Below are 14,818 nucleotides of genomic sequence, written 5' to 3' on the forward strand. Positions count from 1 at the left end.
CTGTTAGCACAGTGTTATATCTCAGAAGCAGGCTCCAGTGAGGAGGAGCTGTTAGCACTGTGATATATCTCAGAAGCAGGCTCCAGTGAGGAGGAGCTGTTATCAGAGCGTTATATCTTAGAAGCAGGCTCCAGTGAGGAGCTGTTAGCACGGTGTTATATTTTAGAAGCAGGCTCCAGTGAGGAGCTGTTAGCACAGTGTTATACCTTAGAAGCAGGCTCCAGTGAGGAGCTGTCAGCACAGTGTTATACCTAAGAAGCAGGCTCCAGTGAGGAGGAGCTGTTAGCACAGTGTTATACCTCAGAAGCAGGCTCCAGTGAGGAGCTGTTAGCACAGTGTTATATCTTAGAAGCAGGCTCCAGTGAGCAGCTGTTAGCACACTGTTATACCTTAGAAGCAGGCTCCAGTGAGGAGCTGTTAGCACAGTGTTATATCTTAGAAGCAGGCTCCAGTGAGAAGGAGCTGTTAGCACAGTGTTATATCTTAGAAGCAGGCTCCACTGAGGAGGAGCTGTTAGCACAGTGTTATATCTTAAAAGCAGGCTCCAGTGAGGAGCTGTTAGCACAGTGTTATATCTTAGAAGCAGGCTCCAGTGAGGAGGAGCTGTTAGCACAGTGTTATACCTTGGAAGCAGGCTCCAGTAAGGAGGAGCTGCTGTTAGCACAGTGTTATATCTCAGAAGCAGGCTTCAGTGAGGTGAGGAGCTGTTAGCACAGTGTTATACCTAAGAAGCAGGCTCCAGTGAGGAGGAGCTGTTAGCACAGTGTTATACCTCAGAAGCAGGCTCCAGTGAGGAGGAGGTGTTAGCACTGTGATATATCTCAGAAGCAGGCTCCAGTGAGGAGGAGCTGTTATCAGAGCGTTATATCTTAGAAGCAGGCTCCAGTGAGGAGCTGTTAGCACGGTGTTATATTTTAGAAGCAGGCTCCAGTGAGGAGCTGTTAGCACAGTGTTATACCTTAGAAGCAGGCTCCAGTGAGGAGCTGTCAGCACAGTGTTATACCTAAGAAGCAGGCTCCAGTGAGGAGGAGCTGTTAGCACAGTGTTATACCTCAGAAGCAGGCTCCAGTGAGGAGTTGTTAGCACAGTGTTATATCTCAGAAGCAGGCTCCAGTGAGCAGCTGTTAGCACAGTGTTAAATCTTAGAAGCAGGCTTCAGTGAGGAGGAGCTGTTAGCACAGTGTTATACCATAGAAGCAGGCTCCAGTGAGGAGCTGTTAGCACAGTGTTATATCTTAGAAGCAGGCTCCAGTGAGGAGCTGTTAGCACAGTGTTATATCTTAGGAGCAGGCGTCAGTGAGGCGCTGTTAGCACAGTGTTATATCTCAGAAGCAGGCTCCAGTGAGGAGGAGCTGTTATCAGAGCGTTATATCTTAGAAGCAGGCTCCAGTGAGGAGCTGTTAGCACGGTGTTATATTTTAGAAGCAGGCTCCAGTGAGGAGCTGTTAGCACAGTGTTATACCTTAGAAGCAGGCTCCAGTGAGGAGCTGTCAGCACAGTGTTATACCTAAGAAGCAGGCTCCAGTGAGGAGGAGCTGTTAGCACAGTGTTATATCTTAGAAGCAGGCTCCAGTGAGCAGCTGTTAGCACACTGTTATACCTTAGAAGCAGGCTCCAGTGAGGAGCTGTTAGCACAGTGTTATATCTCAGAAGCAGGCTCCAGTGAGAAGCAGCTGTTAGCACAGTGTTATATCTTAGAAGCAGGCTCCACTGAGGAGGAGCTGTTAGCACAGTGTTATATCTTAAAAGCAGGCTCCAGTGAGGAGCTGTTAGCACAGTGTTATATCTTAGAAGCAGGCTCCAGTGAGGAGGAGCTGTTAGCACAGTGTTATACCTTGGAAGCAGGCTCCAGTAAGGAGGAGCTGCTGTTAGCACAGTGTTATATCTCAGAAGCAGGCTTCAGTGAGGTGAGGAGCTGTTAGCACAGTGTTATACCTTAGAAGCAGGCTCCAGTGAGGAGCTATTAGCACAGTGTTATATCTTAGAATCAGGCTTCAGTGAGGAGGAGCTGTTAGCACAGTGTTATACCTTAGAAGCAGGGTCCAGTGAGGAGCTCTTAGCACAGTGTTATATCTTAGAAGCAGGCTTCAGTGAGGAGCTGTTAGCTCAGTGTTATACCTTAGAAGCAGGCTCCAGTGAGGAGCTGTTAGCACAGTGTTATATCTTAGAAGCAGGCATCAATGAGGCGCTGTTAGCACAGTGTTATATCTTAGAAGCAGGCGTCAGTGAGGCGCTGTTAGCACAGTGTTATATCTCAGAAGCAGGCTCCAGTGAGGAGGAGCTGTTAGCACTGTGATATATCTCAGAAGCAGGCTCCAGTGAGGAGGAGCTGTTATCAGAGCGTTATATCTTAGAAGCAGGCTCCAGTGAGGAGCTGTTAGCACGGTGTTATATTTTAGAAGCAGGCTCCAGTGAGGAGCTGTTAGCACAGTGTTATACCTTAGAAGCAGGCTCCAGTGAGGAGCTGTCAGCACAGTGTTATACCTAAGAAGCAGGCTCCAGTGAGGAGGAGCTGTTAGCACAGTGTTATACCTCAGAAGCAGGCTCCAGTGAGGAGCTGTTAGCACAGTGTTATATCTTAGAAGCAGGCTCCAGTGAGCAGCTGTTAGCACACTGTTATACCTTAGAAGCAGGCTCCAGTGAGGAGCTGTTAGCACAGTGTTATATCTTAGAAGCAGGCTCCAGTGAGAAGGAGCTGTTAGCACAGTGTTATATCTTAGAAGCAGGCTCCACTGAGGAGGAGCTGTTAGCACAGTGTTATATCTTAAAAGCAGGCTCCAGTGAGGAGCTGTTAGCACAGTGTTATATCTTAGAAGCAGGCTCCAGTGAGGAGGAGCTGTTAGCACAGTGTTATACCTTGGAAGCAGGCTCCAGTAAGGAGGAGCTGCTGTTAGCACAGTGTTATATCTCAGAAGCAGGCTTCAGTGAGGTGAGGAGCTGTTAGCACAGTGTTATACCTAAGAAGCAGGCTCCAGTGAGGAGGAGCTGTTAGCACAGTGTTATACCTCAGAAGCAGGCTCCAGTGAGGAGCTGTTAGCACAGTGTTATATCTTAGAAGCAGGCTCCAGTGAGCAGCTGTTAGCACACTGTTATACCTTAGAAGCAGGCTTCAGTGAGGAGGAGCTGTTAGCACAGTGTTATACCTTAGAAGCAGGCTCCAGTGAGGAGCTCTTAGCACAGTGTTATATTTTAGAAGCAGGCTCCAGTAAGGAGCTGTTAGCACAGTGTTATATCTTAGAAGCAGGCTCCAGTGAGCAGCTGTTAGCACACTGTTATACCTTAGAAGCAGGCTTCAGTGAGGAGGAGCTGTTAGCACAGTGTTATACCTTAGAAGCAGGCTCCAGTGAGGAGCTCTTAGCACAGTGTTATATTTTAGAAGCAGGCTCCAGTAAGGAGCTGTTAGCACAGTGTTATACCTTAGAAGCAGGCTCCAGTGAGGAGCTGTTAGCACAGTGTTATATCTTAGAAGCAGGCATCAATGAGGCGCTGTTAGCACAGTGTTATATCTCAGAAGCAGGCTCAAGTGAGGAGGAGCTGTTATCAGAGCGTTATATCTTAGAAGCAGGCTCCAGTGAGGAGGGGCTGTTAGCACTGTGTTATATCTCAGAAGCAGGCTCAAGTGAGGAGGAGCTGTTATCAGAGCGTTATATCTTAGAAGCAGGCTCCAGTGAGGAGCTGTTAGCACAGTGTTATATTTTAGAAGCAGGCTCCAGTGAGGAGCTGTTAGGACAGTGTTATACCTTAGAAGCAGGCTCCAGTGAGGAGCTGTTAGCACAGTGTTATATCTCAGAAGCAGGCTCCAGTGGGGAGGAGCTGTTATCAGAGCGTTATATCTTAGAAGCAGGCTCCAGTGAGGAGCTGTTAGCACAGTGTTATATTTTAGAAGCAGGCTCCAGTGAGGAGCTGTTAGCACAGGGTTATACCTCAGAAGCAGGCTCCAGTGAGGAGCTGTTAGCACAGTGTTATATCTTAGAAGCAGGCTCCAGTGAGGAGTTGTTAGCACAGTGTTATACCTTAGAAGCAGGCTCCAGTGAGAAGGAGCTGTTAGCACAGTGTTATATCTTAGAAGCAGGCTCCACTGAGGAGGAGCTGTTAGCACAGTGTTATATCTTAAAAGCAGGGTCCAGTGAGGAGCTGTTAGCACAGTGTTATATCTTAGAAGCAGGCTCCAGTGAGGAGGAGCTGTTAGCACAGTGTTATACCTTGGAAGCAGGCTCCAGTAAGGAGGAGCTGCTGTTAGCACAGTGTTATATCTCAGAAGCTGGCTTAGTGAGGAGCTGTTAGCACAGTGTTATATCTTAGAAGCAGGCTCCAGTGAGGAGCTGTTAGCACAGTGTTATATCTTAGAAGCAGGCTCCAGTGAGGAGCTGTTAGCACAGTGTTATATCTTAGAAGCAGGCATCAGTGAGGCGCTGTTAGCACAGTGTTATATCTCAGAAGCAGGCTCCAGCCAGGAGGGGCTGTTAGCACTGTGTTATATCTCAGAAGCAGGCTCAAGTGAGGAGGAGCTGTTATCAGAGCGTTATATCTTAGAAGCAGGCTCCAGTGAGGAGGAGCTGTTAGCACAGTGTTATACCTTGGAAGCAGGCTCCAGTAAGGAGGAGCTGCTGTTAGCACAGTGTTATATCTCAGAAGCAGGCTTTAGTGAGGAGCTGTTAGCACAGTGTTATACCTTAGAAGCAGGCTCAAGTGAGGAGCTGTTAGCACAGTGTTATATTTTAGAAGCAGGCTCCAGTGAGGAGCTGTTAGCACAGTGTTATACCTTAGAAGCAGGCTCCAGTGAGGAGCTGTTAGCACAGTGTTATATCTTAGAAGCTGTAGGAGGCTGGACTGGCTTGTAGTGAGTACCAAGGGGTACTTGCACCTTGCACCAGGCCCAGTTATCCCTTATTAGTGTATAGGGTGTCTAGCAGCTTAGGCTGATAGATAATGGTAGCTTAGCAAAGCAGCTCAGGCTGAACTAGGAGACGTGTGAAGCTACTACAGTACCACTTAGTGTCATATGCACAATATCATAAGAAAACACAATACACAGTTATACTAAAAATAAAGGTACTTTATTTTTATGACAATATGCCAAAGTATCTTAGAGTGTACCCTCAGTGAGAGGATAGGAAATATACACAAGATATATATACACAATAGCAAAAATATGCAGTATAGTCTTAGAAAACAGTGCAAACAATGTATAGTTACAATAGGATGCAATGGGGACACATAGGGATAGGGGCAACACAAACCATATACTCCAAAAGTGGAATGCGAACCACGAATGGACCCCAAACCTATGTGACCTTGTAGAGGGTCGCTGGGACTATTAGAAAATAGTGAGAGTTAGCAAAATAACCCTCCCCAAGACCCTGAAAAGTGAGTGCAAAGTGCACTAAAGTTCCCCTAAGGACAAAATAGTCGTGTTAGAGGGAAAATGCAAGGAAAACACAAATCAGCAATGCAACAACGATGGATTCCTGACTGAGGGTACCTGTGGAACAAGGGGACCAAGTCCAAAAGTCACAAGCAGCTCGGAGATGGGCAGATGCCCAAGAAATGCCAGCGGTTGGTGCAAAGAAGCTCTTACTAGGCTGAAGAACTGTGAATACTGCAGGAACGACAAGGGCTAGAGACTTCCCCTTTGGAGGATGGATCCCCCACGCCTTGGAGAGTCGTGCAGAAGTGTTTTCCCGCCGGATGGACGCCAACAAGCCTTGCTACACGCAAATCGTGCGTTTGGTGTTTTTGGACGCTGCTGGGGCCCAGGAGGGACCAGGAGGTCGCAAATTGGACCTGCAGAGAGAGGGGACGTCGAGCAAGACAAAGAGCCCTCACTGAAGCAGGTAGCACCCAGAGAAGTGCCAGAAACAGGCACTACGAGGATGCGTGAAACGGTGCTCGCCGAAGTTGCACAAAGGAGTCCCACGTCGCCGGAGACCAACTTAGAAAGTCGTGCAATGCAGGTTAGAGTGCCGTGGACCCAGGCTTGGCTGTGCACAAAGGATTTCCGCCGGAAGTGCACAGGGGCCGGAGTAGCTTGCAAAGTCGCGGTTCCCAGCAATGCAGCCCAGCGAGGTGAGGCAAGGACTTACCTCCACCAAACTTGGGCTGAAGAGTCACTGGACTGTGGGGGTCACTTGGACGGTGTCGCTGGATTCGAGGGACCTCGCTCGTCGTGCTGAGAGGAGACCCAAGGGACCGGTAATGCAGCTTTTTGGTGCCTGCGGTTGCAGGGGGAAGATTCCGTCGACCCACGGGAGATTTCTTCGGAGCTTCTGGTGCAGAGAGGAGGCAGACTACCCCCACAGCATGCACAAGCAGGAAAACAGTCGAGAAGGCGGCAGGATCAGCGTTACAGAGTTGCAGTAGTTGTATTTGCTACTATGTTGCAGGTTTGCAGCCTTCCAGCGCGGTCAGCGGTCGATTCCTTATCAGAAGGTGAAGAGGGAGATGCAGAGGAACTCGGCTGAGCTCATGCATTCGTTATCTAAAGTTTCCCCAGAGACAGAGACCCTAAATAGCCAAAAAAGAGGGTTTGGCTACCTAGGAGAGAGGAAAGGCTACTAACACCTGAAGGAGCCTATCAGCAGGAGTCTCTGACGTCACCTGGTGGCACTGGCCACTCAGAGCAGTCCAGTGTGCCAGCAGCACCTCTGTTTCCAAGATGGCAGAGGTCTGGAGCACACTGGAGGAGCTCTGGACACCTCCCAGGGGAGGTGCAGGTCAGGGGAGTGGTCACTCCCCTTTCCTTTGTCCAGTTTCGCGCCAGAGCAGGGGCTAAGGGGTCCCTGAACCGGTGTAGACTGGCTTATGCAGAATTGGGCACATCTGTGCCCAACAAAGCATTTCCAGAGGCTGGGGGAGGCTACTCCTCCCCTGCCTTCACACCATTTTCCAAAGGGAGAGGGTGTCACACCCTCTCTCAGAGGAAGTTCTTTGTTCTGCCATCCTGGGCCAGGCCTGGCTGGACCCCAGGAGGGCAGCTGCCTGTCTGAGGGGTTGGCAGCAGCAGCAGCTGCAGAGAAACCCCAGGAAGGGCAGTCTGGCAGTACCAGGGTCTGTGCTACAGACCACTGGGATCATGGAATTGTACCAACAATGCCAGGATGGCATAGAGGGGGCAATTCCATGATCATAGACATGTTACATGGCCATATTCGGAGTTACCATGGTGAAGCTACATATAGGTAGTGACCTATATGTAGTGCACGCGTGTAATGGTGTCCCCGCACTCACAAAGTTCAGTGAATTGGCTCTGAACAATGTGGGGGCACCTTGGCTAGTGCCAGGGTGCCCTCACACTAAGTAACTTTGCACCTAACCTTTACCAGGTAAAGGTTAGACATATAGGTGACTTATAAGTTACTTAAGTGCAGTGTAAAATGGCTGTGAAATAACGTGGACGTTATTTCACTCAGGCTGCAGTGGCAGGCCTGTGTAAGAATTGTCAGAGCTCCCTATGGGTGGCAAAAGAAATGCTGCAGCCCATAGGGATCTCCTGGAACCCCAATACCCTGGGTACCTCAGTACCATATACTAGGGAATTATAAGGGTGTTCCAGTAAGCCAATGTAAATTGGTAAAAATGGTCACTAGCCTGTTAGTGACAATTTAAAAGTAATGAGAGAGCATAACCACTGAGGTTCTGGTTAGCAGAGCCTCAGTGAGACAGTTAGGCACCACACAGGGAACATATACATGCACACCTATGAGCACTGGGGCCCTGTGTGACAGGGTCCCAGTGACACATACATATAGGCCACAAACCTATGAGCACTGGGGTCCTGACTAGCAGGATCCCAGTGACACATAACAACCATACTGAAAACATGGTGTTTTCACTATGAGCACTGAGGCCTGGCTATCAGGATCCCAGTGAGACAGTGAAAACAGTGACAAACACCCTGACATACACTCACAAACAGGCCAAAAGTGGGGGTAACAAGGCTAGAAAGAGGCTACCTTCTCACACAACCCCCCCCCCAAACGAAGGACAATAAGGCTAACCTTGGCCAGTTGAGACTTTATTGTCTAAGTGGTGATAAGTAGAGAGTAGCTCTGCAATAGACTGGTTACTCCCTTTATCATCCACTATATGGTTACTTCCCTGTGGGGATGTAAACCACCCTGTTTGAAGTTTTTTAGCTAAGCAACAATGTGAAGATGTATTTTCAGAGTTTCTATCAGTAAGTTTTAGTTTAGAGCAGTGGGAATTGTCCACTGAACCTATTTGTAGTGATGGAAATGCCAGACAGGGATGCTGTCTCAGAAAAGCCATAGCTGGGCAAAAACTTTGTCCATCTGGCTGGAAGAGAGAACAGGGATGCTGTTTCTCTTGAGTTGGAGCAGGGCAGGGATGCTGTCCTATGAGCTCCACACTAGGGCAGGGATGCTGTCCTAAGTGTTGTGAGGTAGTGCAGGGTTTCTGCACTAAAGTTTCTCTGGGAGGGTTGGAGGGATGCTCCATGTTAACTAAAATGGTGCTGTTTTTCTCACCAATGTTAGTTATCCCACAGAGAGGTACTTCCACCTCAGGGAGTCTAGCTTTGCCAGCTGATGATTCCCTTGGAACAGGTGCCACCCGAGGAGAGGTTTCTCCCACCACAGGAATAGTATCCTGAATGGTAGGGTGGTTAGGGAATACTGTGATACCCTTTTTACCTGTTGATGGAGAGGGATCCTGAGTTTTCAGGCCTTCTCTCCTTTGCTTTTTCATTTCACTTGAAATGAGAGGGAACAATTCCTCAGGGATGCCCAGCATGGCTGCATGGGCATAAAACTCTACATCAGCCCAACCTGAGGCCTCTAGGTCATTACCTAAGAGACAGTCTACAGGTAAGCTAGGTGATACCACCACCTGCTTAGGGCCAGTAACTCCACCCCAACTAAACTGAATTATAGCTAAGGGAAGAAACTTAGTGGAGTTATGGACATCAATAATCTTATACTGTTGTCCAATGATGTGTTGATCAGGGGGCACTAGGTTTTCAGTCACCAAAGTGAAACTGGCACCTGTGTCCCTGTAGGCCAAGGCCTCAACACCATTTATTGAAACTGTCTGCCTGTACTTATCCATTGTAAGGGGACAAGCAGCCAGTGTGGCAAGGCCAATGCCACTAGGTGTGACAGAAACTGTCTTGGGACTGATTACATCAGTTTCCACTATGGACCCATAAGTGAACCCAACTACACCCTTTGCTTGACTGTTGCCAGCAGTCCCACCACTAGTACCACTACTGCTAGGGGCACTAGAGCTTGATGTATTAGTGGTGGTAGGCTCAGGGGGTTTACCTGGACAGGACTTATCCCCTGGCCTATGGCCTCTGTTTTTACACACAAAGCACCAAGGCTTTTTAATGTGTGCAGGTTGGGAAGAAGAGGAAGAATTTGTTTTATCCCCACCCTCTGAAGAGTGTTTAAGATTTGAAGTGGGATCTTTGGTTTTACCCTTATCCCCATGCTTATCTTGAGATTTTTCACCATCTTTCTTCTTAATGCCATCTTTGTCACCCCCTGTATGAACTTTTCTGTTCACCCTTGTTCTGACCCATTTGTCTGCCTTCTTTCCCAATTCTTGGGGAGAGGTCAGATCAGAGTCTACCAGGTACTGGTGCAACAAATCAGACACACAATTATTAAGTATATGCTCTCTCAGGATTGTGTTATACAGGCTGTCATAATCAGTAACTTTACTGCCATGTAACCACCCCTCCAAGGCCTTCACTGAATGGTCAATGAAATCAACCCAGTCTTGTGAAGACTCCTTTTTGGTCTCTCTGAACTTTATCCTGTACTGTTCAGTGGTTAAGCCATAACCATCCAGGAGTGCATTCTTAAGAACTTGGAAATTATTGGCATCATTTTCTTTCACAGTAAGGAGCCTATCCCTACCTTTTCCACTAAATGATAGCCATAGGATAGCAGCCCACTGCTTTTGAGGGACATCCTGTACAGCACAGGCCCTCTCAAGTGCAGCAAACCACTTGTTAATGTCATCCCCCTCCTTATAAGGGGGAACTATCTTGTGCAGATTCCTGGAATCATGCTCTTTTGCAGGATGACTATGGGGAATACTGCTGCTGCCACCATGGGTATCTAAACCCATCTTCTGTCTTTCCCTCTCTATTTCTAAAGACTGTCTATCCAAATCCAGCTGTTGCTTCTTGAGCTTCAGTCTGGTTTGTTCCACTCTCAATCTATTGAGCTCCCTTTCTAACAAGCTGTCATCAGGGTGGGTGGGAGGGACATTTCTAGATACAGAGGTATGATGGGAATGAACAGAAGGAGACCTGTCCCTTACAAAGGGCACCCTAACAGCTTGGCTACCAGCATAATGTGAGAGCACATCATCAGTATGATGTGATTCAACCTCTGTACCAACTATGCTAGACTGTCTAGTAATGGGCAGGCTGAGAAGTTTCTTTCCTGAACCTTTTCCTGGGGGAGTCCCTGGATCAGATTGAGAACCATTAGCTACTTTTTCTACAGATTGGGCACTTATGGCCTTATCCTGTACTCTAAGCATATTAATTAACAGTTCTAAGGAAGGATTCTTCCCTACACTCAAACCTCTCTCTATGCAGAGACTCCTTGCTCCTTTCCAGCTAAGGTGATCATATGCAAGTTTGGACAGTTCAACTTTTTGGCCTGTGCCAGACATTTTTTAGAGAGAGTTAAAGTGATAGATAAAGAGAAAAAAGTTTTCAGAACTTTTTGGAAAGACAGAAAAAAACTTTTTAAACTTTTAAGAACTTTTTGAAAGTTTAGAAGTACTTTTCAGCACTTAGAAAAGAGTGAAAAGAGGAAATGCAAAACTTTTTGGCTATGTGTATATACACTGACCTTGTTTTGTATATTTTTCTCTTATGAAAAGTACAATGACAAGAGTGGTAAGTAGTCTCAAAGCACTTATCCCACCACTGCACAACCAATGTAGGAGGCTGGACTGGCTTGTAGTGAGTACCAAGGGGTACTTGCACCTTGCACCAGGCCCAGTTATCCCTTATTAGTGTATAGGGTGTCTAGCAGCTTAGGCTGATAGATAATGGTAGCTTAGCAAAGCAGCTCAGGCTGAACTAGGAGACGTGTGAAGCTACTACAGTACCACTTAGTGTCATATGCACAATATCATAAGAAAACACAATACACAGTTATACTAAAAATAAAGGTACTTTATTTTTATGACAATATGCCAAAGTATCTTAGAGTGTACCCTCAGTGAGAGGATAGGAAATATACACAAGATATATATACACAATAGCAAAAATATGCAGTATAGTCTTAGAAAACAGTGCAAACAATGTATAGTTACAATAGGATGCAATGGGGACACATAGGGATAGGGGCAACACAAACCATATACTCCAAAAGTGGAATGCGAACCACGAATGGACCCCAAACCTATGTGACCTTGTAGAGGGTCGCTGGGACTATTAGAAAATAGTGAGAGTTAGCAAAATAACCCTCCCCAAGACCCTGAAAAGTGAGTGCAAAGTGCACTAAAGTTCCCCTAAGGACAAAATAGTCGTGTTAGAGGGAAAATGCAAGGAAAACACAAATCAGCAATGCAACAACGATGGATTCCTGACTGAGGGTACCTGTGGAACAAGGGGACCAAGTCCAAAAGTCACAAGCAGCTCGGAGATGGGCAGATGCCCAAGAAATGCCAGCGGTTGGTGCAAAGAAGCTCTTACTAGGCTGAAGAACTGTGAATACTGCAGGAACGACAAGGGCTAGAGACTTCCCCTTTGGAGGATGGATCCCCCACGCCTTGGAGAGTCGTGCAGAAGTGTTTTCCCGCCGGATGGACGCCAACAAGCCTTGCTACACGCAAATCGTGCGTTTGGCGTTTTTGGACGCTGCTGGGGCCCAGGAGGGACCAGGAGGTCGCAAATTGGACCTGCAGAGAGAGGGGACGTCGAGCAAGACAAAGAGCCCTCACTGAAGCAGGTAGCACCCGGAGAAGTGCCAGAAACAGGCACTACGAGGATGCGTGAAACGGTGCTCGCCGAAGTTGCACAAAGGAGTCCCACGTCGCCGGAGACCAACTTAGAAAGTCGTGCAATGCAGGTTAGAGTGCCGTGGACCCAGGCTTGGCTGTGCACAAAGGATTTCCGCCGGAAGTGCACAGGGGCCGGAGTAGCTTGCAAAGTCGCGGTTCCCAGCAATGCAGCCCAGCGAGGTGAGGCAAGGACTTACCTCCACCAAACTTGGGCTGAAGAGTCACTGGACTGTGGGGGTCACTTGGACGGTGTCGCTGGATTCGAGGGACCTCGCTCGTCGTGCTGAGAGGAGACCCAAGGGACCGGTAATGCAGCTTTTTGGTGCCTGCGGTTGCAGGGGGAAGATTCCGTCGACCCACGGGAGATTTCTTCGGAGCTTCTGGTGCAGAGAGGAGGCAGACTACCCCCACAGCATGCACAAGCAGGAAAACAGTCGAGAAGGCGGCAGGATCAGCGTTACAGAGTTGCAGTAGTTGTATTTGCTACTATGTTGCAGGTTTGCAGCCTTCCAGCGCGGTCAGCGGTCGATTCCTTATCAGAAGGTGAAGAGGGAGATGCAGAGGAACTCGGCTGAGCTCATGCATTCGTTATCTAAAGTTTCCCCAGAGACAGAGACCCTAAATAGCCAAAAAAGAGGGTTTGGCTACCTAGGAGAGAGGAAAGGCTACTAACACCTGAAGGAGCCTATCAGCAGGAGTCTCTGACGTCACCTGGTGGCACTGGCCACTCAGAGCAGTCCAGTGTGCCAGCAGCACCTCTGTTTCCAAGATGGCAGAGGTCTGGAGCACACTGGAGGAGCTCTGGACACCTCCCAGGGGAGGTGCAGGTCAGGGGAGTGGTCACTCCCCTTTCCTTTGTCCAGTTTCGCGCCAGAGCAGGGGCTAAGGGGTCCCTGAACCGGTGTAGACTGGCTTATGCAGAATTGGGCACATCTGTGCCCAACAAAGCATTTCCAGAGGCTGGGGGAGGCTACTCCTCCCCTGCCTTCACACCATTTTCCAAAGGGAGAGGGTGTCACACCCTCTCTCAGAGGAAGTTCTTTGTTCTGCCATCCTGGGCCAGGCCTGGCTGGACCCCAGGAGGGCAGCTGCCTGTCTGAGGGGTTGGCAGCAGCAGCAGCTGCAGAGAAACCCCAGGAAGGGCAGTCTGGCAGTACCAGGGTCTGTGCTACAGACCACTGGGATCATGGAATTGTACCAACAATGCCAGGATGGCATAGAGGGGGCAATTCCATGATCATAGACATGTTACATGGCCATATTCGGAGTTACCATGGTGAAGCTACATATAGGTAGTGACCTATATGTAGTGCACGCGTGTAATGGTGTCCCCGCACTCACAAAGTTCAGTGAATTGGCTCTGAACAATGTGGGGGCACCTTGGCTAGTGCCAGGGTGCCCTCACACTAAGTAACTTTGCACCTAACCTTTACCAGGTAAAGGTTAGACATATAGGTGACTTATAAGTTACTTAAGTGCAGTGTAAAATGGCTGTGAAATAACGTGGACGTTATTTCACTCAGGCTGCAGTGGCAGGCCTGTGTAAGAATTGTCAGAGCTCCCTATGGGTGGCAAAAGAAATGCTGCAGCCCATAGGGATCTCCTGGAACCCCAATACCCTGGGTACCTCAGTACCATATACTAGGGAATTATAAGGGTGTTCCAGTAAGCCAATGTAAATTGGTAAAAATGGTCACTAGCCTGTTAGTGACAATTTAAAAGTAATGAGAGAGCATAACCACTGAGGTTCTGGTTAGCAGAGCCTCAGTGAGACAGTTAGGCACCACACAGGGAACATATACATGCACACCTATGAGCACTGGGGCCCTGTGTGACAGGGTCCCAGTGACACATACATATAGGCCACAAACCTATGAGCACTGGGGTCCTGACTAGCAGGATCCCAGTGACACATAACAACCATACTGAAAACATGGTGTTTTCACTATGAGCACTGAGGCCTGGCTATCAGGATCCCAGTGAGACAGTGAAAACAGTGACAAACACCCTGACATACACTCACAAACAGGCCAAAAGTGGGGGTAACAAGGCTAGAAAGAGGCTACCTTCTCACAGAAGCAGGCATCAGTGAGGCGCTGTTAGCACAGTGTTATATCTTAGAAGCAGGCTCCAGTGAGGAGGAGCTGTTGTTAGCACAGTGTTATATCTCAGAAGCAGGCTTCAGTGAGGAGCTGTTAGCACAGTGTTATACCTTAGAAGCAGGCTCCAGTGAGGAGCTGTTAGCACAGTGTTATACCTTGGAAGCAGGCTCCAGTAAGGAGGAGCTGCTGTTAGCACAGTGTTATATCTCAGAAGCAGGCTCCAGTGAGGAGGGGCTGTTAGCACTGTGTTATATCTCAGAAGCAGGCTCAAGTGAGGAGGAGCTGTTATTAGAGCATTATATCTTAGAAGCAGGCTCCAGTGAGGAGCTGTTAGCACAGTGTTATATTTTAGAAGCAGGCTCCAGTGAGGAGCTGTTAGGACAGTGTTATACCTTAGAAGCAGGCACCAGTGAGGAGCTGTCAGCACAGTGTTATATCTTAGAAGCAGGCTCCAGTGAGGAGGAGCTGTTGTTAGCACAGTGTTATATCTCAGAAGCAGGCTTCAGTGAGGAGCTGTTAGCACAGTGTTATACCTTAGAAGCAGGCTCCAGTGACAGTGTTATACCTTAGAAGCAGGCTCCAGTGAGGAGCTGTTAGCACAGTGTTATATCTCAGAAGCAGGCTTCAGTGAGGAGCTGTTAGCACAGTGTTATACCTTAGAAGCAGGCTCCAATGAGGAGCTGTTAGCACAGTGTTATACCTTAGAAGCAGGCTCCAGTGAGGAG

General features: G+C 48.3%; 1 protein-coding gene across 1 annotated transcript in view; it reads left to right on the top strand.

The window, feature by feature from the left end:
• Positions 1–14,818, top strand: part of AKAP6 (A-kinase anchoring protein 6) — a 609,087-nt gene that overhangs the window by 359,493 nt on the left and 234,776 nt on the right. The gene's annotated exons all lie outside the window — the stretch shown is intronic.

This window comes from Pleurodeles waltl, chromosome 9 (assembly GCF_031143425.1).
Source record: "Pleurodeles waltl isolate 20211129_DDA chromosome 9, aPleWal1.hap1.20221129, whole genome shotgun sequence".
NCBI classification, from domain to species: domain Eukaryota; kingdom Metazoa; phylum Chordata; class Amphibia; order Caudata; family Salamandridae; genus Pleurodeles; species Pleurodeles waltl.